Here is a 22,500-nt window from a genome sequence, read left to right as displayed (position 1 = left end):
GGTAATATAGTGCTAGTCCGTTCAGAGTTAAAAAAACGTTACCTAACCCGGATCCCAAAAACGCTATTTACCCATTGCACAAGTTAACTGCTGAATGATACAGGACTCCTTAAAACATATCTCTAACATATAAGGGTAAATATCCAGGTCATGCATCTAGTTTGTTGAATGGTTCAAATCAAAGTATGAAGACCTCTGCTAGCGGCAGGCCGAAATAGCTCAGTTGGGAGAGCGTTAGACTGAAGAGCTAAAGGTCTCTGGTTCAATCCCGGGTTTCGGCACAGTTGAGAGGTTCCTTGCTTCTAACAAAATAGGTCTTGGAATCAGCTGTAGTACTTTTTTCTCTATTCATCAAATTCTTTCCAACTGATATACAACACAAGCAATTTAACATAGACTTTGCTTTGTGTCCTCCTTCTAAACTTGCTTCCACATTTCTTGCCTTCAGGTTATACTATGAATGTTTCCCATTTCATGCTTTTTTGTAATGTAAACTCTTGTCTGCCTTACCTTCAACTTCCCCTTGAACACAGATGTCAGTAGTCAGATGACGTTGCTTACCTACTCAGGCCACATACGTCTGGGTAATATAGTGCTAGTCCATTCAGAGTTAAAAAAACGCTACCTAACCCGGATCCCAAAACTCTATTTACCCATTGCACAAGTTAACTGCTGAATGATACAGGACTCCTTAAAACATATCTCTAACATATAAGGGTAAACATCCAGGTCATGCATCTAGTTTGTTTAATGGTTCAAATCAAAGTATGAAGACCACAGCTAGCAGCAGGCCGAAATAGCTCAGTTGGGAGAGCGTTAGACTGAAGATCTAAAGGTCCCTGGTTCAATCCCGGGTTTCGGCACAGTTGAGAGGTTCCTTGCTTCTAACAAGATAGGTCTTGGAATCAGCTGTAGTACTTTTTTCACTATTCATCAAATTTTTTCTAACTGATATACAACACAAGCAATTTAACATAGACTTTGCTTTGTGTCCTCCTTCTAACCTTGCTTCCACATTTCTTGCCTTCAGGTTAGACTATGAATGTTTCCCATTTCATGCTTTTTTGTAATGTAAACTCTTGTCTGCATTACCTTCAACTTCCCCTTGAACAAAGATGTCAGTAGTCAGATGACATTGCTTACCTTCTCAGGCCACATACGTCTGGGTAATATAGTGCTAGTCCATTCAGAGTTAAAAAAACGTTACCTAACCCGGATCCCAAAAATGCTATTTACCCATTGCAGAAGTTAACTGCTGAATGATACAGGACTCCTTAAAACATATCTCTAACATATAAGTGTAAATATCCAGGTCATGCATCTAGTTTGTTGAATGGTTCAAATCAAAGTATGAAGACCACAGCTAGCAGCAGGCTGAAATAGCTCAGTTGGGAGAGCGTTAGACTGAAGATCTAAAGGTCCCTGGTTCAATCCCGGGTTTCAGCACAGTTGAGAGGTTCCTTGCTTCTGACAAAATAGGTCTTGGAATCAGCTGTAGTACTTTTTTCTCTATTCATCAAATTTTTTCCAACTGATATACAACACAAGCAATTTAACATAGACTTTGCTTTGTGTCCTCCTTCTAAACTTGCTTCCACATTTCTTGCCTTCAGGTTAGACTATGAATGTTTCCCATTTCATGCTTTTTTTGTAATGTAAACTCTTGTCTGCATTACCTTCAACTTCCCCTTGAACACAGATGTCAGTAGTCAGATGACGTTGCTTACCTACTCAGGCCACATACGTCTGGGTAATATAGTGCTAGTCCATTCAGAGTTAAAAAAACGCTACCTAACCCGGATCCCAAAAACGCTATTTACCCATTGCACAAGTTAACTGCTGAATGATACAGGACTCCTTAAAACACATCTCTAACATATAAGGGTAAATATCCAGGTCATGCATCTAGTTTGTTGAATGGTTCAAATCAAAGTATGAAGACCACAGCTAGCAGCAGGCCGAAATAGCTCAGTTGGGAGAGCGTTAGACTGAAGATCTAAAGGTCCCTGGTTCAATCCCGGGTTTCGGCACAGTTGAGAGGTTCCTTGCTTCTAACAAAATAGGTCTTGGAATCAGCTGTAGTACTTTTTTATCTATTCATCAAATTTTTTCCAACTGATATACAACACAAGCAATTTAACATAGACTTTGCTTTCTGTCCTCCTTCTAAACTTGCTTCCACATTTCTTGCCTTCAGGTTAGACTATGAATGTTTCCCATTTCATGCTTTTTTGTAATGTAAACTCTTGTCTGCATTACCTTCAACTTCCCCTTGAACACAGATGTCAGTAGTCAGATGACGTTGCTTACCTACTCAGGCCACATACGTCTGGGTAATATAGTGCTAGTCCATTCAGAGTTAAAAAAACGCTACCTAACCCGGATCCCAAAACTCTATTTACCCATTGCACAAGTTAACTGCTGAATGATACAGGACTCCTTAAAACATATCTCTAACATATAAGGGTAAACATCCAGGTCATGCATCTAGTTTGTTGAATGGTTCAAATCAAAGTATGAAGACCACAGCTAGCAGCAGGCCGAAATAGCTCAGTTGGGAGAGCGTTAGACTGAAGATCTAAAGGTCCCTGGTTCAATCCCGGTTTTCGGCACAGTTGAGAGGTTCCTTGCTTTCAACAAAACAGGTCTTGAATACTGCTGCAGTACTTTTTTCTCTATTCATCAAATTTTTTCCAACTGATATACAACACAAGCAATTTAACATAGACTTTGCTTTCTGTCCTCCTTCTAAACTTGCTTCCACATTTCTTGCCTTCAGGTTAGACAATGAATGTTTCCCATTTCATGCTTTTTTGTAAAGTAAACTCTTGTCTGCATTACCTTCAACTTCCCCTTGAACACAGATGTCAGTAGTCAGATGACATTGCTTACCTACTCAGGCCACATACGTCTGGGTAATATAGTGCTAGTCCATTCAGAGTTAAAAAAACGTTACCTAACCCGGATCCCAAAAACGCTATTTACCCATTGCACAAGTTAACTGCTGAATGATACAGGACTCCTTAAAACATATCTCTAACATATAAGGGTAAATATCCAGGTCATGCATCTAGTTTGTTGAATGGTTCAAATCAAAGTATGAAGACCACAGCTAGCAGCAGGCCGAAATAGCTCAGTTGGGAGAGCGTTAGACTGAAGATCTAAAGGTCCCTGGTTCAATCCCGGGTTTCGGCACAGTTGAGAGGTTCCTTGCTTCTAACAAAATAGGTCTTGGAATCTGCTGTAGCACTTTTTTATCTATTCATCAAATTTTTTCCAACTGATATACAACACAAGCAATTTAACATAGACTTTGCTTTCTGTCCTCCTTCTAAACTTGCTTCCACATTTCTTGCCTTCAGGTTAGACTATGAATGTTTCCCATTTCATGCTTTTTTGTAATGTAAACTCTTGTCTGCATTACCTTCAACTTCCCCTTGAACACAGATGTCAGTAGTCAGATGACGTTGCTTACCTACTCAGGCCACATACGTCTGGGTAATATAATGCTAGTCCATTCAGAGTTAAAAAAACGCTACCTAACCCGGATCCCAAAAATGCTATTTACCCATTGCACAAGTTAACTGCTGAATGATACAGGACTCCTTAAAACATATCTCTAACATATAAGGGTAAATATCCAGGTCATGCATCTAGTTTGTTGAATGGTTCAAATCAAAGTATGAAGACCACAGCTAGCAGCAGGCCCAAATATCTCAGTTGGGAGAGCGTTAGACTGAAGAGCTAAAGGTCTCTGGTTCAATCCCGGGTTTCGGCACAGTTGAGAGGTTCCTTGCTTCTAACAAAATAGGTCTTGGAATCAGCTGTAGTACTTTTTTCTCTATTCATCAAATTCTTTCCAACTGATATACAACACAAGCAATTTAACATAGACTTTGCTTTCTGTCCTCCTTCTAAACTTGCTTCCACATTTCTTGCCTTCAGGTTAGACTATGAATGTTTCCCATTTCATGCTTTTTTGTAATGTAAACTCTTGTCTGCCTTACCTTCAACTTCCCCTTGAACACAGATGTCAGTAGTCAGATGACGTTGCTTACCTACTCAGGCCACATACGTCTGGGTAATATAGTGCTAGTCCATTCAGAGTTAAAAACACGCTACCTAACCCGGATCCCAAAACTCTATTTACCCATTGCACAAGTTAACTGCTGAATGATACAGGACTCCTTAAAACATATCTCTAACATATAAGGGTAAACATCCAGGTCATGCATCTAGTTTGTTGAATGGTTCAAATCAAAGTATGAAGACCTCAACTAGCAGCAGGCCGAAATAGCTCAGTTGGGAGAGCGTTAGACTGAAGATCTAAAGGTCCCTGGTTCAATCCCGGGTTTCGGCACAGTTGAGAGGTTCCTTGCTTCTAACAAAATAGGTCTTGGAATCAGCTGTAGTACTTTTTTCACTATTCATCAAATTTTTTCTAACTGATATACAACACAAGCAATTTAACATAGACTTTGCTTTGTGTCCTCCTTCTAACCTTGCTTCCACATTTCTTGCCTTCAGGTTAGACTATGAATGTTTCCCATTTCATGCTTTTTTGTAATGTAAACTCTTGTCTGCATTACCTTCAACTTCCCCTTGAACACAGATGTCAGTAGTCAGATGACATTGCTTACCTTCTCAGGCCACATACGTCTGGGTAATATAGTGCTAGTCCATTCAGAGTTAAAAAAACATTACCTAACCCGGATCCCAAAAACGCTATTTACCCATTGCACAAGTTAACTGCTGAATGATACAGGACTCCTTAAAACATATCTCTAACATATAAGTGTAAATATCCAGGTCATGCATCTAGTTTGTTGAATGGTTCAAATCAAAGTATGAAGACCACAGCTAGCAGCAGGCCGAAATAGCTCAGTTGGGAGAGCGTTAGACTGAAGATCTAAAGGTCCCTGGTTCAATCCCGTGTTTCGGCACAGTTGAGAGGTTCCTTGCTTTCAACAAAATAGGTCTTGAAATCTGCTGCAGTACTTTTTTCTCTATTCATCAAATTTTTTCCAACTGATATACAACACAAGCAATTTAACATAGACTTTGCTTTCTGTCCTCCTTCTAAACTTGCTTCCACATTTCTTGCCTTCAGGTTAGACTATGAATGTTTCCCATTTCATGTTTTTTTGTAAAGTAAACTCTTGTCTGCATTACCTTCAACTTCCCCTTGAACACAGATGTCAGTAGTCAGATGACATTGCTTACCTACTCAGGCCACATACGTCTGGGTAATATAGTGCTAGTCCATTCAGAGTTAGAAAAACGTTACCTAACCCGGATCCCAAAAACGCTATTTACCCATTGCACAAGTTAACTGCTGAATGATACAGGACTCCTTAAAACATATCTCTAACATATAAGGGTAAATATCCAGGTCATGCATCTAGTTTGTTGAATGGTTCAAATCAAAGTATGAAGACCACTGCTAGCAGCAGGCCGAAATAGCTCAGTTGGGAGAGCGTTAGATTGAAGATCTAAAGGTCCCTGGTTCAATCCCGGGTTTCGGCACAGTTGAGAGGTTCCTTGCTTCTGACAAAAGAGGTCTTGGAATCTGCTGCAGTACTTTTTTCTCTATTCATCAAATTTTTTCCAACTGATATACAACACAAGTAATTTAACATAGACTTTGCTTTCTGTCCTCATTCTAAACTTGCTTCCACATTTCTTGCCTTCAGGTTAGACTATGAATGTTTCCCATTTCATGCTTTTTTGTAAAGTAACCTCTTGTCTGCCTTACCTTCAACTTCCCCTTGAACACAGATGTCAGTAGTCAGATGACATTGCTTACCTACTCAGCCCAAATACGTCTGGGTAATATAGTGCTAGTCCATTCAGAGTTAAAAAAACGCTACCTAACCCGGATCCCAAAAACGCTATTTACCCATTGCACAAGTTAACTGCTGAATGATACAGGACTCCTTAAAACATATCTCTAACATATAAGGGTAAATATCCAGGTCATGCATCTAGTTTGTTGAATGGTTCAAATCAAAGTATAAAGACCTCAGCTAGCAGCAGGCCGAAATAGCTCAGTTGGGAGAGCGTTAGACTGAAGATTTAAAGGTCCCTGGTTCAATCCCGTGTTTCGGCACAGTTGAGAGGTTCCTTGCTTCTAACAAAATAGGGCTTGGAATCAGCTGTAGTACTTTTTTCTCTATTCATCAAATTTCTTTCAACTGAAATAAAACACAAGCAATTTAACATAGACTTTGCTTTCTGTCCTCCTTCTAAACTTGCTTCCACATTTCTTGCCTTCAGGTTAGACTATGAATGTTTCCCATTTCATGCTTTTTTGTAATGTAAACTCTTGTCTGCATTACCTTCAACTTCCCCTTGAACACAGATGTCAGTAGTCAGATGACGTTGCTTACCTACTCAGGCCACATACGTCTGGGTAATATAGTACTAGTCCATTCAGAGTTAAAAAAACGCTACCTAACCAGGATCCCAAAAATGCTATTTACTCATTGCACAAGTTAACTGCTGAATGATACAGGACTCCTTAAAACATATCTCTAACATATAAGGGTAAATATCCAGGTCATGCATCTAGTTTGTTGAATGGTTCAAATCAAAGTATGAAGACCACAGCTAGCAGCAGGCTGAAATAGCTCAGTTGGGAGAGCGTTAGACTGAAGATCTAAAGGTCCCTGGTTCAATCCCGGGTATCGGCACAGTTGAGAGGTTCCTTGCTTCTAACAAAATAGGTCTTGGAATCTGCTGTAGTACTTTTTTATCTATTCATCAAATTTTTTCCAATTGATATACAACACAAGCAATTTAACATAGACTTTGCTTTCTGTCCTCCTTCTAAACTTGCTTCCACATTTCTTGCCTTCAGGTTAGACTATGAATGTTTCCCATTTCATGCTTTTTTGTAATGTAAACTCTTGTCTGCATTACCTTCAACTTCCCCTTGAACACAGATGTCAGTAGTCAGATGGCGTTGCTTACCTACTCAGGCCACATACGTCTGGGTAATATAATGCTAGTCCATTCAGAGTTAAAAAAACGCTACCTAACCCGGATCCCAAAAATGCTATTTACCCATTGCACAAGTTAACTGCTGAATGATACAGGACTCCTTAAAACATATCTCTAACATATAAGGGTAAATATCCAGGTCATGCATCTAGTTTGTTGAATGGTTCAAATCAAAGTATGAAGACCACAGCTAGCAGCAGGCCCAAATATCTCAGTTGGGAGAGCGTTAGACGGAAGATCTAAAGGTCCCTGTTTCAATCCCGGTTTTCGGCACAGTTGAGAGGTTCCTTGCTTTCAACAAAATAGGTCTTGAAATCTGCTGCAGTACTTTTTTCTCTATTCATCAAATTCTTTCCAACTGATATACAACACAAGCAATTTAACATAGACTTTGCTTTCTGTCCTCCTTCTAAACTTGCTTCCACATTTCTTGCCTTCAGGTTAGACTATGAATGTTTCCCATTTCATGCTTTTTTGTAATGTAAACTCTTGTCTGCCTTACCTTCAACTTCCCCTTGAACACAGATGTCAGTAGTCAGATGACGTTGCTTACCTACTCAGGCCACATACGTCTGGGTAATATAGTGCTAGTCCATTCAGAGTTAAAAAAACGCTACCTAACCCGGATCCCAAAACTCTATTTACCCATTGCACAAGTTAACTGCTGAATGATACAGGACTCCTTAAAACATATCTCTAACATATAAGGGTAAACATCCAGGTCATGCATCTAGTTTGTTGAATGGTTCAAATCAAAGTATGAAGACCACAGCTAGCAGCAGGCCGAAATAGCTCAGTTGGGAGAGCGTTAGACTGAAGATCTAAAGGTCCCTGGTTCAATCCCGGTTTTCGGCACAGTTGAGAGGTTCCTTGCTTTCAACAAAACAGGTCTTGAATACTGCTGCAGTACTTTTTTCTCTATTCATCAAATTTTTTCCAACTGATATACAACACAAGCAATTTAACATAGACTTTGCTTTCTGTCCTCCTTCTAAACTTGCTTCCACATTTCTTGCCTTCAGGTTAGACTATGAATGTTTCCCATTTCATGCTTTTTTGTAAAGTAAACTCTTGTCTGCATTACCTTCAACTTCCCCTTGAACACAGATGTCAGTAGTCAGATGACATTGCTTACCTACTCAGGCCACATACGTCTGGGTAATATAGTGCTAGTCCATTCAGAGTTAAAAAAACGTTACCTAACCCGGATCCCAAAAACGCTATTTACCCATTGCACAAGTTAACTGCTGAATGATACAGGACTCCTTAAAACATATCTCTAACATATAAGGGTAAATATCCAGGTCATGCATCTAGTTTGTTGAATGGTTCAAATCAAAGTATGAAGACCACAGCTAGCAGCAGGCCGAAATAGCTCAGTTGGGAGAGCGTTAGACTGAAGATCTAAAGGTCCCTGGTTCAATCCCGGGTTTCGGCACAGTTGAGAGGTTCCTTGCTTCTAACAAAATAGGTCTTGGAATCTGCTGTAGCACTTTTTTATCTATTCATCAAATTTTTTCCAACTGATATACAACACAAGCAATTTAACATAGACTTTGCTTTCTGTCCTCCTTCTAAACTTGCTTCCACATTTCTTGCCTTCAGGTTAGACTATGAATGTTTCCCATTTCATGCTTTTTTGTAATGTAAACTCTTGTCTGCATTACCTTCAACTTCCCCTTGAACACAGATGTCAGTAGTCAGATGACGTTGCTTACCTACTCAGGCCACATACGTCTGGGTAATATAATGCTAGTCCATTCAGAGTTAAAAAAACGCTACCTAACCCGGATCCCAAAAATGCTATTTACCCATTGCACAAGTTAACTGCTGAATGATACAGGACTCCTTAAAACATATCTCTAACATATAAGGGTAAATATCCAGGTCATGCATCTAGTTTGTTGAATGGTTCAAATCAAAGTATGAAGACCACAGCTAGCAGCAGGCCCAAATATCTCAGTTGGGAGAGCGTTAGACTGAAGAGCTAAAGGTCTCTGGTTCAATCCCGGGTTTCGGCACAGTTGAGAGGTTCCTTGCTTCTAACAAAATAGGTCTTGGAATCAGCTGTAGTACTTTTTTCTCTATTCATCAAATTCTTTCCAACTGATATACAACACAAGCAATTTAACATAGACTTTGCTTTCTGTCCTCCTTCTAAACTTGCTTCCACATTTCTTGCCTTCAGGTTAGACTATGAATGTTTCCCATTTCATGCTTTTTTGTAATGTAAACTCTTGTCTGCCTTACCTTCAACTTCCCCTTGAACACAGATGTCAGTAGTCAGATGACGTTGCTTACCTACTCAGGCCACATACGTCTGGGTAATATAGTGCTAGTCCATTCAGAGTTAAAAACACGCTACCTAACCCGGATCCCAAAACTCTATTTACCCATTGCACAAGTTAACTGCTGAATGATACAGGACTCCTTAAAACATATCTCTAACATATAAGGGTAAACATCCAGGTCATGCATCTAGTTTGTTGAATGGTTCAAATCAAAGTATGAAGACCTCAACTAGCAGCAGGCCGAAATAGCTCAGTTGGGAGAGCGTTAGACTGAAGATCTAAAGGTCCCTGGTTCAATCCCGGGTTTCGGCACAGTTGAGAGGTTCCTTGCTTCTAACAAAATAGGTCTTGGAATCAGCTGTAGTACTTTTTTCACTATTCATCAAATTTTTTCTAACTGATATACAACACAAGCAATTTAACATAGACTTTGCTTTGTGTCCTCCTTCTAACCTTGCTTCCACATTTCTTGCCTTCAGGTTAGACTATGAATGTTTCCCATTTCATGCTTTTTTGTAATGTAAACTCTTGTCTGCATTACCTTCAACTTCCCCTTGAACACAGATGTCAGTAGTCAGATGACATTGCTTACCTTCTCAGGCCACATACGTCTGGGTAATATAGTGCTAGTCCATTCAGAGTTAAAAAAACATTACCTAACCCGGATCCCAAAAACGCTATTTACCCATTGCACAAGTTAACTGCTGAATGATACAGGACTCCTTAAAACATATCTCTAACATATAAGTGTAAATATCCAGGTCATGCATCTAGTTTGTTGAATGGTTCAAATCAAAGTATGAAGACCACAGCTAGCAGCAGGCCGAAATAGCTCAGTTGGGAGAGCGTTAGACTGAAGATCTAAAGGTCCCTGGTTCAATCCCGTGTTTCGGCACAGTTGAGAGGTTCCTTGCTTTCAACAAAATAGGTCTTGAAATCTGCTGCAGTACTTTTTTCTCTATTCATCAAATTTTTTCCAACTGATATACAACACAAGCAATTTAACATAGACTTTGCTTTCTGTCCTCCTTCTAAACTTGCTTCCACATTTCTTGCCTTCAGGTTAGACTATGAATGTTTCCCATTTCATGTTTTTTTGTAAAGTAAACTCTTGTCTGCATTACCTTCAACTTCCCCTTGAACACAGATGTCAGTAGTCAGATGACATTGCTTACCTACTCAGGCCACATACGTCTGGGTAATATAGTGCTAGTCCATTCAGAGTTAGAAAAACGTTACCTAACCCGGATCCCAAAAACGCTATTTACCCATTGCACAAGTTAACTGCTGAATGATACAGGACTCCTTAAAACATATCTCTAACATATAAGGGTAAATATCCAGGTCATGCATCTAGTTTGTTGAATGGTTCAAATCAAAGTATGAAGACCACTGCTAGCAGCAGGCCGAAATAGCTCAGTTGGGAGAGCGTTAGATTGAAGATCTAAAGGTCCCTGGTTCAATCCCGGGTTTCGGCACAGTTGAGAGGTTCCTTGCTTCTGACAAAAGAGGTCTTGGAATCTGCTGCAGTACTTTTTTCTCTATTCATCAAATTTTTTCCAACTGATATACAACACAAGTAATTTAACATAGACTTTGCTTTCTGTCCTCATTCTAAACTTGCTTCCACATTTCTTGCCTTCAGGTTAGACTATGAATGTTTCCCATTTCATGCTTTTTTGTAAAGTAACCTCTTGTCTGCCTTACCTTCAACTTCCCCTTGAACACAGATGTCAGTAGTCAGATGACATTGCTTACCTACTCAGCCCAAATACGTCTGGGTAATATAGTGCTAGTCCATTCAGAGTTAAAAAAACGCTACCTAACCCGGATCCCAAAAACGCTATTTACCCATTGCACAAGTTAACTGCTGAATGATACAGGACTCCTTAAAACATATCTCTAACATATAAGGGTAAATATCCAGGTCATGCATCTAGTTTGTTGAATGGTTCAAATCAAAGTATAAAGACCTCAGCTAGCAGCAGGCCGAAATAGCTCAGTTGGGAGAGCGTTAGACTGAAGATTTAAAGGTCCCTGGTTCAATCCCGTGTTTCGGCACAGTTGAGAGGTTCCTTGCTTCTAACAAAATAGGGCTTGGAATCAGCTGTAGTACTTTTTTCTCTATTCATCAAATTTCTTTCAACTGAAATAAAACACAAGCAATTTAACATAGACTTTGCTTTCTGTCCTCCTTCTAAACTTGCTTCCACATTTCTTGCCTTCAGGTTAGACTATGAATGTTTCCCATTTCATGCTTTTTTGTAATGTAAACTCTTGTCTGCATTACCTTCAACTTCCCCTTGAACACAGATGTCAGTAGTCAGATGACGTTGCTTACCTACTCAGGCCACATACGTCTGGGTAATATAGTACTAGTCCATTCAGAGTTAAAAAAACGCTACCTAACCAGGATCCCAAAAATGCTATTTACTCATTGCACAAGTTAACTGCTGAATGATACAGGACTCCTTAAAACATATCTCTAACATATAAGGGTAAATATCCAGGTCATGCATCTAGTTTGTTGAATGGTTCAAATCAAAGTATGAAGACCACAGCTAGCAGCAGGCTGAAATAGCTCAGTTGGGAGAGCGTTAGACTGAAGATCTAAAGGTCCCTGGTTCAATCCCGGGTTTCGGCACAGTTGAGAGGTTCCTTGCTTCTAACAAAATAGGTCTTGGAATCTGCTGTAGTACTTTTTTATCTATTCATCAAATTTTTTCCAATTGATATACAACACAAGCAATTTAACATAGACTTTGCTTTCTGTCCTCCTTCTAAACTTGCTTCCACATTTCTTGCCTTCAGGTTAGACTATGAATGTTTCCCATTTCATGCTTTTTTGTAATGTAAACTCTTGTCTGCATTACCTTCAACTTCCCCTTGAACACAGATGTCAGTAGTCAGATGGCGTTGCTTACCTACTCAGGCCACATACGTCTGGGTAATATAATGCTAGTCCATTCAGAGTTAAAAAAACGCTACCTAACCCGGATCCCAAAAATGCTATTTACCCATTGCACAAGTTAACTGCTGAATGATACAGGACTCCTTAAAACATATCTCTAACATATAAGGGTAAATATCCAGGTCATGCATCTAGTTTGTTGAATGGTTCAAATCAAAGTATGAAGACCACAGCTAGCAGCAGGCCCAAATATCTCAGTTGGGAGAGCGTTAGACGGAAGATCTAAAGGTCCCTGTTTCAATCCCGGTTTTCGGCACAGTTGAGAGGTTCCTTGCTTTCAACAAAATAGGTCTTGAAATCTGCTGCAGTACTTTTTTCTCTATTCATCAAATTCTTTCCAACTGATATACAACACAAGCAATTTAACATAGACTTTGCTTTCTGTCCTCCTTCTAAACTTGCTTCCACATTTCTTGCCTTCAGGTTAGACTATGAATGTTTCCCATTTCATGCTTTTTTGTAATGTAAACTCTTGTCTGCCTTACCTTCAACTTCCCCTTGAACACAGATGTCAGTAGTCAGATGACGTTGCTTACCTACTCAGGCCACATACGTCTGGGTAATATAGTGCTAGTCCATTCAGAGTTAAAAAAACGCTACCTAACCCGGATCCCAAAACTCTATTTACCCATTGCACAAGTTAACTGCTGAATGATACAGGACTCCTTAAAACATATCTCTAACATATAAGGGTAAACATCCAGGTCATGCATCTAGTTTGTTGAATGGTTCAAATCAAAGTATGAAGACCACAGCTAGCAGCAGGCCGAAATAGCTCAGTTGGGAGAGCGTTAGACTGAAGATCTAAAGGTCCCTGGTTCAATCCCGGTTTTCGGCACAGTTGAGAGGTTCCTTGCTTTCAACAAAACAGGTCTTGAATACTGCTGCAGTACTTTTTTCTCTATTCATCAAATTTTTTCCAACTGATATACAACACAAGCAATTTAACATAGACTTTGCTTTCTGTCCTCCTTCTAAACTTGCTTCCACATTTCTTGCCTTCAGGTTAGACTATGAATGTTTCCCATTTCATGCTTTTTTGTAAAGTAAACTCTTGTCTGCATTACCTTCAACTTCCCCTTGAACACAGATGTCAGTAGTCAGATGACATTGCTTACCTACTCAGGCCACATACGTCTGGGTAATATAGTGCTAGTCCATTCAGAGTTAAAAAAACGTTACCTAACCCGGATCCCAAAAACGCTATTTACCCATTGCACAAGTTAACTGCTGAATGATACAGGACTCCTTAAAACATATCTCTAACATATAAGGGTAAATATCCAGGTCATGCATCTAGTTTGTTGAATGGTTCAAATCAAAGTATGAAGACCACAGCTAGCAGCAGGCCGAAATAGCTCAGTTGGGAGAGCGTTAGACTGAAGATCTAAAGGTCCCTGGTTCAATCCCGGGTTTCGGCACAGTTGAGAGGTTCCTTGCTTCTAACAAAATAGGTCTTGGAATCTGCTGTAGCACTTTTTTATCTATTCATCAAATTTTTTCCAACTGATATACAACACAAGCAATTTAACATAGACTTTGCTTTCTGTCCTCCTTCTAAACTTGCTTCCACATTTCTTGCCTTCAGGTTAGACTATGAATGTTTCCCATTTCATGCTTTTTTGTAATGTAAACTCTTGTCTGCATTACCTTCAACTTCCCCTTGAACACAGATGTCAGTAGTCAGATGACGTTGCTTACCTACTCAGGCCACATACGTCTGGGTAATATAATGCTAGTCCATTCAGAGTTAAAAAAACGCTACCTAACCCGGATCCCAAAAATGCTATTTACCCATTGCACAAGTTAACTGCTGAATGATACAGGACTCCTTAAAACATATCTCTAACATATAAGGGTAAATATCCAGGTCATGCATCTAGTTTGTTGAATGGTTCAAATCAAAGTATGAAGACCACAGCTAGCAGCAGGCCCAAATATCTCAGTTGGGAGAGCGTTAGACTGAAGAGCTAAAGGTCTCTGGTTCAATCCCGGGTTTCGGCACAGTTGAGAGGTTCCTTGCTTCTAACAAAATAGGTCTTGGAATCAGCTGTAGTACTTTTTTCTCTATTCATCAAATTCTTTCCAACTGATATACAACACAAGCAATTTAACATAGACTTTGCTTTCTGTCCTCCTTCTAAACTTGCTTCCACATTTCTTGCCTTCAGGTTAGACTATGAATGTTTCCCATTTCATGCTTTTTTGTAATGTAAACTCTTGTCTGCCTTACCTTCAACTTCCCCTTGAACACAGATGTCAGTAGTCAGATGACGTTGCTTACCTACTCAGGCCACATACGTCTGGGTAATATAGTGCTAGTCCATTCAGAGTTAAAAACACGCTACCTAACCCGGATCCCAAAACTCTATTTACCCATTGCACAAGTTAACTGCTGAATGATACAGGACTCCTTAAAACATATCTCTAACATATAAGGGTAAACATCCAGGTCATGCATCTAGTTTGTTGAATGGTTCAAATCAAAGTATGAAGACCTCAACTAGCAGCAGGCCGAAATAGCTCAGTTGGGAGAGCGTTAGACTGAAGATCTAAAGGTCCCTGGTTCAATCCCGGGTTTCGGCACAGTTGAGAGGTTCCTTGCTTCTAACAAAATAGGTCTTGGAATCAGCTGTAGTACTTTTTTCACTATTCATCAAATTTTTTCTAACTGATATACAACACAAGCAATTTAACATAGACTTTGCTTTGTGTCCTCCTTCTAACCTTGCTTCCACATTTCTTGCCTTCAGGTTAGACTATGAATGTTTCCCATTTCATGCTTTTTTGTAATGTAAACTCTTGTCTGCATTACCTTCAACTTCCCCTTGAACACAGATGTCAGTAGTCAGATGACATTGCTTACCTTCTCAGGCCACATACGTCTGGGTAATATAGTGCTAGTCCATTCAGAGTTAAAAAAACATTACCTAACCCGGATCCCAAAAACGCTATTTACCCATTGCACAAGTTAACTGCTGAATGATACAGGACTCCTTAAAACATATCTCTAACATATAAGTGTAAATATCCAGGTCATGCATCTAGTTTGTTGAATGGTTCAAATCAAAGTATGAAGACCACAGCTAGCAGCAGGCCGAAATAGCTCAGTTGGGAGAGCGTTAGACTGAAGATCTAAAGGTCCCTGGTTCAATCCCGTGTTTCGGCACAGTTGAGAGGTTCCTTGCTTTCAACAAAATAGGTCTTGAAATCTGCTGCAGTACTTTTTTCTCTATTCATCAAATTTTTTCCAACTGATATACAACACAAGCAATTTAACATAGACTTTGCTTTCTGTCCTCCTTCTAAACTTGCTTCCACATTTCTTGCCTTCAGGTTAGACTATGAATGTTTCCCATTTCATGTTTTTTTGTAAAGTAAACTCTTGTCTGCATTACCTTCAACTTCCCCTTGAACACAGATGTCAGTAGTCAGATGACATTGCTTACCTACTCAGGCCACATACGTCTGGGTAATATAGTGCTAGTCCATTCAGAGTTAGAAAAACGTTACCTAACCCGGATCCCAAAAACGCTATTTACCCATTGCACAAGTTAACTGCTGAATGATACAGGACTCCTTAAAACATATCTCTAACATATAAGGGTAAATATCCAGGTCATGCATCTAGTTTGTTGAATGGTTCAAATCAAAGTATGAAGACCACTGCTAGCAGCAGGCCGAAATAGCTCAGTTGGGAGAGCGTTAGATTGAAGATCTAAAGGTCCCTGGTTCAATCCCGGGTTTCGGCACAGTTGAGAGGTTCCTTGCTTCTGACAAAAGAGGTCTTGGAATCTGCTGCAGTACTTTTTTCTCTATTCATCAAATTTTTTCCAACTGATATACAACACAAGTAATTTAACATAGACTTTGCTTTCTGTCCTCATTCTAAACTTGCTTCCACATTTCTTGCCTTCAGGTTAGACTATGAATGTTTCCCATTTCATGCTTTTTTGTAAAGTAACCTCTTGTCTGCCTTACCTTCAACTTCCCCTTGAACACAGATGTCAGTAGTCAGATGACATTGCTTACCTACTCAGCCCAAATACGTCTGGGTAATATAGTGCTAGTCCATTCAGAGTTAAAAAAACGCTACCTAACCCGGATCCCAAAAACGCTATTTACCCATTGCACAAGTTAACTGCTGAATGATACAGGACTCCTTAAAACATATCTCTAACATATAAGGGTAAATATCCAGGTCATGCATCTAGTTTGTTGAATGGTTCAAATCAAAGTATAAAGACCTCAGCTAGCAGCAGGCCGAAATAGCTCAGTTGGGAGAGCGTTAGACTGAAGATTTAAAGGTCCCTGGTTCAATCCCGTGTTTCGGCACAGTTGAGAGGTTCCTTGCTTCTAACAAAATAGGGCTTGGAATCAGCTGTAGTACTTTTTTCTCTATTCATCAAATTTCTTTCAACTGAAATAAAACACAAGCAATTTAACATAGACTTTGCTTTCTGTCCTCCTTCTAAACTTGCTTCCACATTTCTTGCCTTCAGGTTAGACTATGAATGTTTCCCATTTCATGCTTTTTTGTAATGTAAACTCTTGTCTGCATTACCTTCAACTTCCCCTTGAACACAGATGTCAGTAGTCAGATGACGTTGCTTACCTACTCAGGCCACATACGTCTGGGTAATATAGTACTAGTCCATTCAGAGTTAAAAAAACGCTACCTAACCAGGATCCCAAAAATGCTATTTACTCATTGCACAAGTTAACTGCTGAATGATACAGGACTCCTTAAAACATATCTCTAACATATAAGGGTAAATATCCAGGTCATGCATCTAGTTTGTTGAATGGTTCAAATCAAAGTATGAAGACCACAGCTAGCAGCAGGCTGAAATAGCTCAGTTGGGAGAGCGTTAGACTGAAGATCTAAAGGTCCCTGGTTCAATCCCGGGTTTCGGCACAGTTGAGAGGTTCCTTGCTTCTAACAAAATAGGTCTTGGAATCTGCTGTAGTACTTTTTTATCTATTCATCAAATTTTTTCCAATTGATATACAACACAAGCAATTTAACATAGACTTTGCTTTCTGTCCTCCTTCTAAACTTGCTTCCACATTTCTTGCCTTCAGGTTAGACTATGAATGTTTCCCATTTCATGCTTTTTTGTAATGTAAACTCTTGTCTGCATTACCTTCAACTTCCCCTTGAACACAGATGTCAGTAGTCAGATGGCGTTGCTTACCTACTCAGGCCACATACGTCTGGGTAATATAATGCTAGTCCATTCAGAGTTAAAAAAACGCTACCTAACCCGGATCCCAAAAATGCTATTTACCCATTGCACAAGTTAACTGCTGAATGATACAGGACTCCTTAAAACATATCTCTAACATATAAGGGTAAATATCCAGGTCATGCATCTAGTTTGTTGAATGGTTCAAATCAAAGTATGAAGACCACAGCTAGCAGCAGGCCCAAATATCTCAGTTGGGAGAGCGTTAGACGGAAGATCTAAAGGTCCCTGTTTCAATCCCGGTTTTCGGCACAGTTGAGAGGTTCCTTGCTTTCAACAAAATAGGTCTTGAAATCTGCTGCAGTACTTTTTTCTCTATTCATCAAATTCTTTCCAACTGATATACAACACAAGCAATTTAACATAGACTTTGCTTTCTGTCCTCCTTCTAAACTTGCTTCCACATTTCTTGCCTTCAGGTTAGACTATGAATGTTTCCCATTTCATGCTTTTTTGTAATGTAAACTCTTGTCTGCCTTACCTTCAACTTCCCCTTGAACACAGATGTCAGTAGTCAGATGACGTTGCTTACCTACTCAGGCCACATACGTCTGGGTAATATAGTGCTAGTCCATTCAGAGTTAAAAAAACGCTACCTAACCCGGATCCCAAAACTCTATTTACCCATTGCACAAGTTAACTGCTGAATGATACAGGACTCCTTAAAACATATCTCTAACATATAAGGGTAAACATCCAGGTCATGCATCTAGTTTGTTGAATGGTTCAAATCAAAGTATGAAGACCACAGCTAGCAGCAGGCCGAAATAGCTCAGTTGGGAGAGCGTTAGACTGAAGATCTAAAGGTCCCTGGTTCAATCCCGGTTTTCGGCACAGTTGAGAGGTTCCTTGCTTTCAACAAAATAGGTCTTGAATACTGCTGCAGTACTTTTTTCTCTATTCATCAAATTTTTTCCAACTGATATACAACACAAGCAATTTAACATAGACTTTGCTTTCTGTCCTCCTTCTAAACTTGCTTCCACATTTCTTGCCTTCAGGTTAGACTATGAATGTTTCCCATTTCATGCTTTTTTGTAAAGTAAACTCTTGTCTGCATTACCTTCAACTTCCCCTTGAACACAGATGTCAGTAGTCAGATGACATTGCTTACCTACTCAGGCCACATACGTCTGGGTAATATAGTGCTAGTCCATTCAGAGTTAAAAAAACGTTACCTAACCCGGATCCCAAAAACGCTATTTACCCATTGCACAAGTTAACTGCTGAATGATACAGGACTCCTTAAAACATATCTCTAACATATAAGGGTAAATATCCAGGTCATGCATCTAGTTTGTTGAATGGTTCAAATCAAAGTATGAAGACCACAGCTAGCAGCAGGCCGAAATAGCTCAGTTGGGAGAGCGTTAGACTGAAGATCTAAAGGTCCCTGGTTCAATCCCGGGTTTCGGCACAGTTGAGAGGTTCCTTGCTTCTAACAAAATAGGTCTTGGAATCTGCTGTAGCACTTTTTTATCTATTCATCAAATTTTTTCCAACTGATATACAACACAAGCAATTTAACATAGACTTTGCTTTCTGTCCTCCTTCTAAACTTGCTTCCACATTTCTTGCCTTCAGGTTAGACTATGAATGTTTCCCATTTCATGCTTTTTTGTAATGTAAACTCTTGTCTGCATTACCTTCAACTTCCCCTTGAACACAGATGTCAGTAGTCAGATGACGTTGCTTACCTACTCAGGCCACATACGTCTGGGTAATATAATGCTAGTCCATTCAGAGTTAAAAAAACGCTACCTAACCCGGATCCCAAAAATGCTATTTACCCATTGCACAAGTTAACTGCTGAATGATACAGGACTCCTTAAAACATATCTCTAACATATAAGGGTAAATATCCAGGTCATGCATCTAGTTTGTTGAATGGTTCAAATCAAAGTATGAAGACCACAGCTAGCAGCAGGCCCAAATATCTCAGTTGGGAGAGCGTTAGACTGAAGAGCTAAAGGTCTCTGGTTCAATCCCGGGTTTCGGCACAGTTGAGAGGTTCCTTGCTTCTAACAAAATAGGTCTTGGAATCAGCTGTAGTACTTTTTTCTCTATTCATCAAATTCTTTCCAACTGATATACAACACAAGCAATTTAACATAGACTTTGCTTTCTGTCCTCCTTCTAAACTTGCTTCCACATTTCTTGCCTTCAGGTTAGACTATGAATGTTTCCCATTTCATGCTTTTTTGTAATGTAAACTCTTGTCTGCCTTACCTTCAACTTCCCCTTGAACACAGATGTCAGTAGTCAGATGACGTTGCTTACCTACTCAGGCCACATACGTCTGGGTAATATAGTGCTAGTCCATTCAGAGTTAAAAACACGCTACCTAACCCGGATCCCAAAACTCTATTTACCCATTGCACAAGTTAACTGCTGAATGATACAGGACTCCTTAAAACATATCTCTAACATATAAGGGTAAACATCCAGGTCATGCATCTAGTTTGTTGAATGGTTCAAATCAAAGTATGAAGACCTCAACTAGCAGCAGGCCGAAATAGCTCAGTTGGGAGAGCGTTAGACTGAAGATCTAAAGATCCCTGGTTCAATCCCGGGTTTCGGCACAGTTGAGAGGTTCCTTGCTTCTAACAAAATAGGTCTTGGAATCAGCTGTAGTACTTTTTTCACTATTCATCAAATTTTTTCTAACTGATATACAACACAAGCAATTTAACATAGACTTTGCTTTGTGTCCTCCTTCTAACCTTGCTTCCACATTTCTTGCCTTCAGGTTAGACTATGAATGTTTCCCATTTCATGCTTTTTTGTAATGTAAACTCTTGTCTGCATTACCTTCAACTTCCCCTTGAACACAGATGTCAGTAGTCAGATGACATTGCTTACCTTCTCAGGCCACATACGTCTGGGTAATATAGTGCTAGTCCATTCAGAGTTAAAAAAACATTACCTAACCCGGATCCCAAAAACGCTATTTACCCATTGCACAAGTTAACTGCTGAATGATACAGGACTCCTTAAAACATATCTCTAACATATAAGTGTAAATATCCAGGTCATGCATCTAGTTTGTTGAATGGTTCAAATCAAAGTATGAAGACCACAGCTAGCAGCAGGCCGAAATAGCTCAGTTGGGAGAGCGTTAGACTGAAGATCTAAAGGTCCCTGGTTCAATCCCGTGTTTCGGCACAGTTGAGAGGTTCCTTGCTTTCAACAAAATAGGTCTTGAAATCTGCTGCAGTACTTTTTTCTCTATTCATCAAATTTTTTCCAACTGATATACAACACAAGCAATTTAACATAGACTTTGCTTTCTGTCCTCCTTCTAAACTTGCTTCCACATTTCTTGCCTTCAGGTTAGACTATGAATGTTTCCCATTTCATGTTTTTTTGTAAAGTAAACTCTTGTCTGCATTACCTTCAACTTCCCCTTGAACACAGATGTCAGTAGTCAGATGACATTGCTTACCTACTCAGGCCACATACGTCTGGGTAATATAGTGCTAGTCCATTCAGAGTTAGAAAAACGTTACCTAACCCGGATCCCAAAAACGCTATTTACCCATTGCACAAGTTAACTGCTGAATGATACAGGACTCCTTAAAACATATCTCTAACATATAAGGGTAAATATCCAGGTCATGCATCTAGTTTGTTGAATGGTTCAAATCAAAGTATGAAGACCACTGCTAGCAGCAGGCCGAAATAGCTCAGTTGGGAGAGCGTTAGATTGAAGATCTAAAGGTCCCTGGTTCAATCCCGGGTTTCGGCACAGTTGAGAGGTTCCTTGCTTCTGACAAAAGAGGTCTTGGAATCTGCTGCAGTACTTTTTTCTCTATTCATCAAATTTTTTCCAACTGATATACAACACAAGTAATTTAACATAGACTTTGCTTTCTGTCCTCATTCTAAACTTGCTTCCACATTTCTTGCCTTCAGGTTAGACTATGAATGTTTCCCATTTCATGCTTTTTTGTAAAGTAACCTCTTGTCTGCCTTACCTTCAACTTCCCCTTGAACACAGATGTCAGTAGTCAGATGACATTGCTTACCTACTCAGCCCAAATACGTCTGGGTAATATAGTGCTAGTCCATTCAGAGTTAAAAAAACGCTACCTAACCCGGATCCCAAAAACGCTATTTACCCATTGCACAAGTTAACTGCTGAATGATACAGGACTCCTTAAAACATATCTCTAACATATAAGGGTAAATATCCAGGTCATGCATCTAGTTTGTTGAATGGTTCAAATCAAAGTATAAAGACCTCAGCTAGCAGCAGGCCGAAATAGCTCAGTTGGGAGAGCGTTAGACTGAAGATTTAAAGGTCCCTGGTTCAATCCCGTGTTTCGGCACAGTTGAGAGGTTCCTTGCTTCTAACAAAATAGGGCTTGGAATCAGCTGTAGTACTTTTTTCTCTATTCATCAAATTTCTTTCAACTGAAATAAAACACAAGCAATTTAACATAGACTTTGCTTTCTGTCCTCCTTCTAAACTTGCTTCCACATTTCTTGCCTTCAGGTTAGACTATGAATGTTTCCCATTTCATGCTTTTTTGTAATGTAAACTCTTGTCTGCATTACCTTCAACTTCCCCTTGAACACAGATGTCAGTAGTCAGATGACGTTGCTTACCTACTCAGGCCACATACGTCTGGGTAATATAGTACTAGTCCATTCAGAGTTAAAAAAACGCTACCTAACCAGGATCCCAAAAATGCTATTTACTCATTGCACAAGTTAACTGCTGAATGATACAGGACTCCTTAAAACATATCTCTAACATATAAGGGTAAATATCCAGGTCATGCATCTAGTTTGTTGAATGGTTCAAATCAAAGTATGAAGACCACAGCTAGCAGCAGGCTGAAATAGCTCAGTTGGGAGAGCGTTAGACTGAAGATCTAAAGGTCCCTGGTTCAATCCCGGGTTTCGGCACAGTTGAGAGGTTCCTTGCTTCTAACAAAATAGGTCTTGGAATCTGCTGTAGTACTTTTTTATCTATTCATCA

General features: G+C 39.6%; 22 non-coding genes across 22 annotated transcripts; all 22 read left to right on the top strand.

Annotated features, from left to right (window-relative positions):
* Positions 1-790: 790 nt before the first annotated feature.
* Positions 791-863, top strand: TRNAF-GAA (transfer RNA phenylalanine (anticodon GAA)). Its single transcript has one exon. It is a non-coding gene; the product is annotated as a tRNA-Phe (tRNA).
* A 510-nt stretch (positions 864-1,373) lies between these two features.
* On the top strand, positions 1,374-1,446 carry TRNAF-GAA (transfer RNA phenylalanine (anticodon GAA)). The gene has a single exon. It is a non-coding gene; the product is annotated as a tRNA-Phe (tRNA).
* A 511-nt stretch (positions 1,447-1,957) lies between these two features.
* On the top strand, positions 1,958-2,030 carry TRNAF-GAA (transfer RNA phenylalanine (anticodon GAA)). Its single transcript has one exon. It is a non-coding gene; the product is annotated as a tRNA-Phe (tRNA).
* A 509-nt stretch (positions 2,031-2,539) lies between these two features.
* TRNAF-GAA (transfer RNA phenylalanine (anticodon GAA)) lies at positions 2,540-2,612 on the top strand. Its single transcript has one exon. It is a non-coding gene; the product is annotated as a tRNA-Phe (tRNA).
* A 510-nt stretch (positions 2,613-3,122) lies between these two features.
* TRNAF-GAA (transfer RNA phenylalanine (anticodon GAA)) lies at positions 3,123-3,195 on the top strand. The gene has a single exon. It is a non-coding gene; the product is annotated as a tRNA-Phe (tRNA).
* A 1,092-nt stretch (positions 3,196-4,287) lies between these two features.
* TRNAF-GAA (transfer RNA phenylalanine (anticodon GAA)) lies at positions 4,288-4,360 on the top strand. The gene has a single exon. It is a non-coding gene; the product is annotated as a tRNA-Phe (tRNA).
* Positions 4,361-5,453: 1,093 nt separating this feature from the next.
* On the top strand, positions 5,454-5,526 carry TRNAF-GAA (transfer RNA phenylalanine (anticodon GAA)). Its single transcript has one exon. It is a non-coding gene; the product is annotated as a tRNA-Phe (tRNA).
* Positions 5,527-7,784: 2,258 nt separating this feature from the next.
* Positions 7,785-7,857, top strand: TRNAF-GAA (transfer RNA phenylalanine (anticodon GAA)). Its single transcript has one exon. It is a non-coding gene; the product is annotated as a tRNA-Phe (tRNA).
* A 510-nt stretch (positions 7,858-8,367) lies between these two features.
* Positions 8,368-8,440, top strand: TRNAF-GAA (transfer RNA phenylalanine (anticodon GAA)). The gene has a single exon. It is a non-coding gene; the product is annotated as a tRNA-Phe (tRNA).
* A 1,092-nt stretch (positions 8,441-9,532) lies between these two features.
* On the top strand, positions 9,533-9,605 carry TRNAF-GAA (transfer RNA phenylalanine (anticodon GAA)). Its single transcript has one exon. It is a non-coding gene; the product is annotated as a tRNA-Phe (tRNA).
* A 1,093-nt stretch (positions 9,606-10,698) lies between these two features.
* TRNAF-GAA (transfer RNA phenylalanine (anticodon GAA)) lies at positions 10,699-10,771 on the top strand. Its single transcript has one exon. It is a non-coding gene; the product is annotated as a tRNA-Phe (tRNA).
* A 1,093-nt stretch (positions 10,772-11,864) lies between these two features.
* Positions 11,865-11,937, top strand: TRNAF-GAA (transfer RNA phenylalanine (anticodon GAA)). The gene has a single exon. It is a non-coding gene; the product is annotated as a tRNA-Phe (tRNA).
* A 1,092-nt stretch (positions 11,938-13,029) lies between these two features.
* Positions 13,030-13,102, top strand: TRNAF-GAA (transfer RNA phenylalanine (anticodon GAA)). Its single transcript has one exon. It is a non-coding gene; the product is annotated as a tRNA-Phe (tRNA).
* A 510-nt stretch (positions 13,103-13,612) lies between these two features.
* On the top strand, positions 13,613-13,685 carry TRNAF-GAA (transfer RNA phenylalanine (anticodon GAA)). The gene has a single exon. It is a non-coding gene; the product is annotated as a tRNA-Phe (tRNA).
* Positions 13,686-14,777: 1,092 nt separating this feature from the next.
* TRNAF-GAA (transfer RNA phenylalanine (anticodon GAA)) lies at positions 14,778-14,850 on the top strand. Its single transcript has one exon. It is a non-coding gene; the product is annotated as a tRNA-Phe (tRNA).
* A 1,093-nt stretch (positions 14,851-15,943) lies between these two features.
* On the top strand, positions 15,944-16,016 carry TRNAF-GAA (transfer RNA phenylalanine (anticodon GAA)). The gene has a single exon. It is a non-coding gene; the product is annotated as a tRNA-Phe (tRNA).
* Positions 16,017-17,109: 1,093 nt separating this feature from the next.
* Positions 17,110-17,182, top strand: TRNAF-GAA (transfer RNA phenylalanine (anticodon GAA)). Its single transcript has one exon. It is a non-coding gene; the product is annotated as a tRNA-Phe (tRNA).
* Positions 17,183-18,274: 1,092 nt separating this feature from the next.
* Positions 18,275-18,347, top strand: TRNAF-GAA (transfer RNA phenylalanine (anticodon GAA)). The gene has a single exon. It is a non-coding gene; the product is annotated as a tRNA-Phe (tRNA).
* Positions 18,348-18,857: 510 nt separating this feature from the next.
* On the top strand, positions 18,858-18,930 carry TRNAF-GAA (transfer RNA phenylalanine (anticodon GAA)). The gene has a single exon. It is a non-coding gene; the product is annotated as a tRNA-Phe (tRNA).
* A 1,092-nt stretch (positions 18,931-20,022) lies between these two features.
* TRNAF-GAA (transfer RNA phenylalanine (anticodon GAA)) lies at positions 20,023-20,095 on the top strand. Its single transcript has one exon. It is a non-coding gene; the product is annotated as a tRNA-Phe (tRNA).
* A 1,093-nt stretch (positions 20,096-21,188) lies between these two features.
* Positions 21,189-21,261, top strand: TRNAF-GAA (transfer RNA phenylalanine (anticodon GAA)). Its single transcript has one exon. It is a non-coding gene; the product is annotated as a tRNA-Phe (tRNA).
* Positions 21,262-22,354: 1,093 nt separating this feature from the next.
* TRNAF-GAA (transfer RNA phenylalanine (anticodon GAA)) lies at positions 22,355-22,427 on the top strand. The gene has a single exon. It is a non-coding gene; the product is annotated as a tRNA-Phe (tRNA).
* The last annotated feature ends 73 nt before the right edge of the window (positions 22,428-22,500 follow it).

Source organism: Lissotriton helveticus, chromosome 8 (genome assembly GCF_964261635.1).
Source record: "Lissotriton helveticus chromosome 8, aLisHel1.1, whole genome shotgun sequence".
NCBI lineage: Eukaryota > Metazoa > Chordata > Amphibia > Caudata > Salamandridae > Lissotriton > Lissotriton helveticus.
The sequence above is the reverse complement of the archived record's forward strand: the minus strand, read 5'-3'. Positions and strand labels throughout refer to the sequence as shown.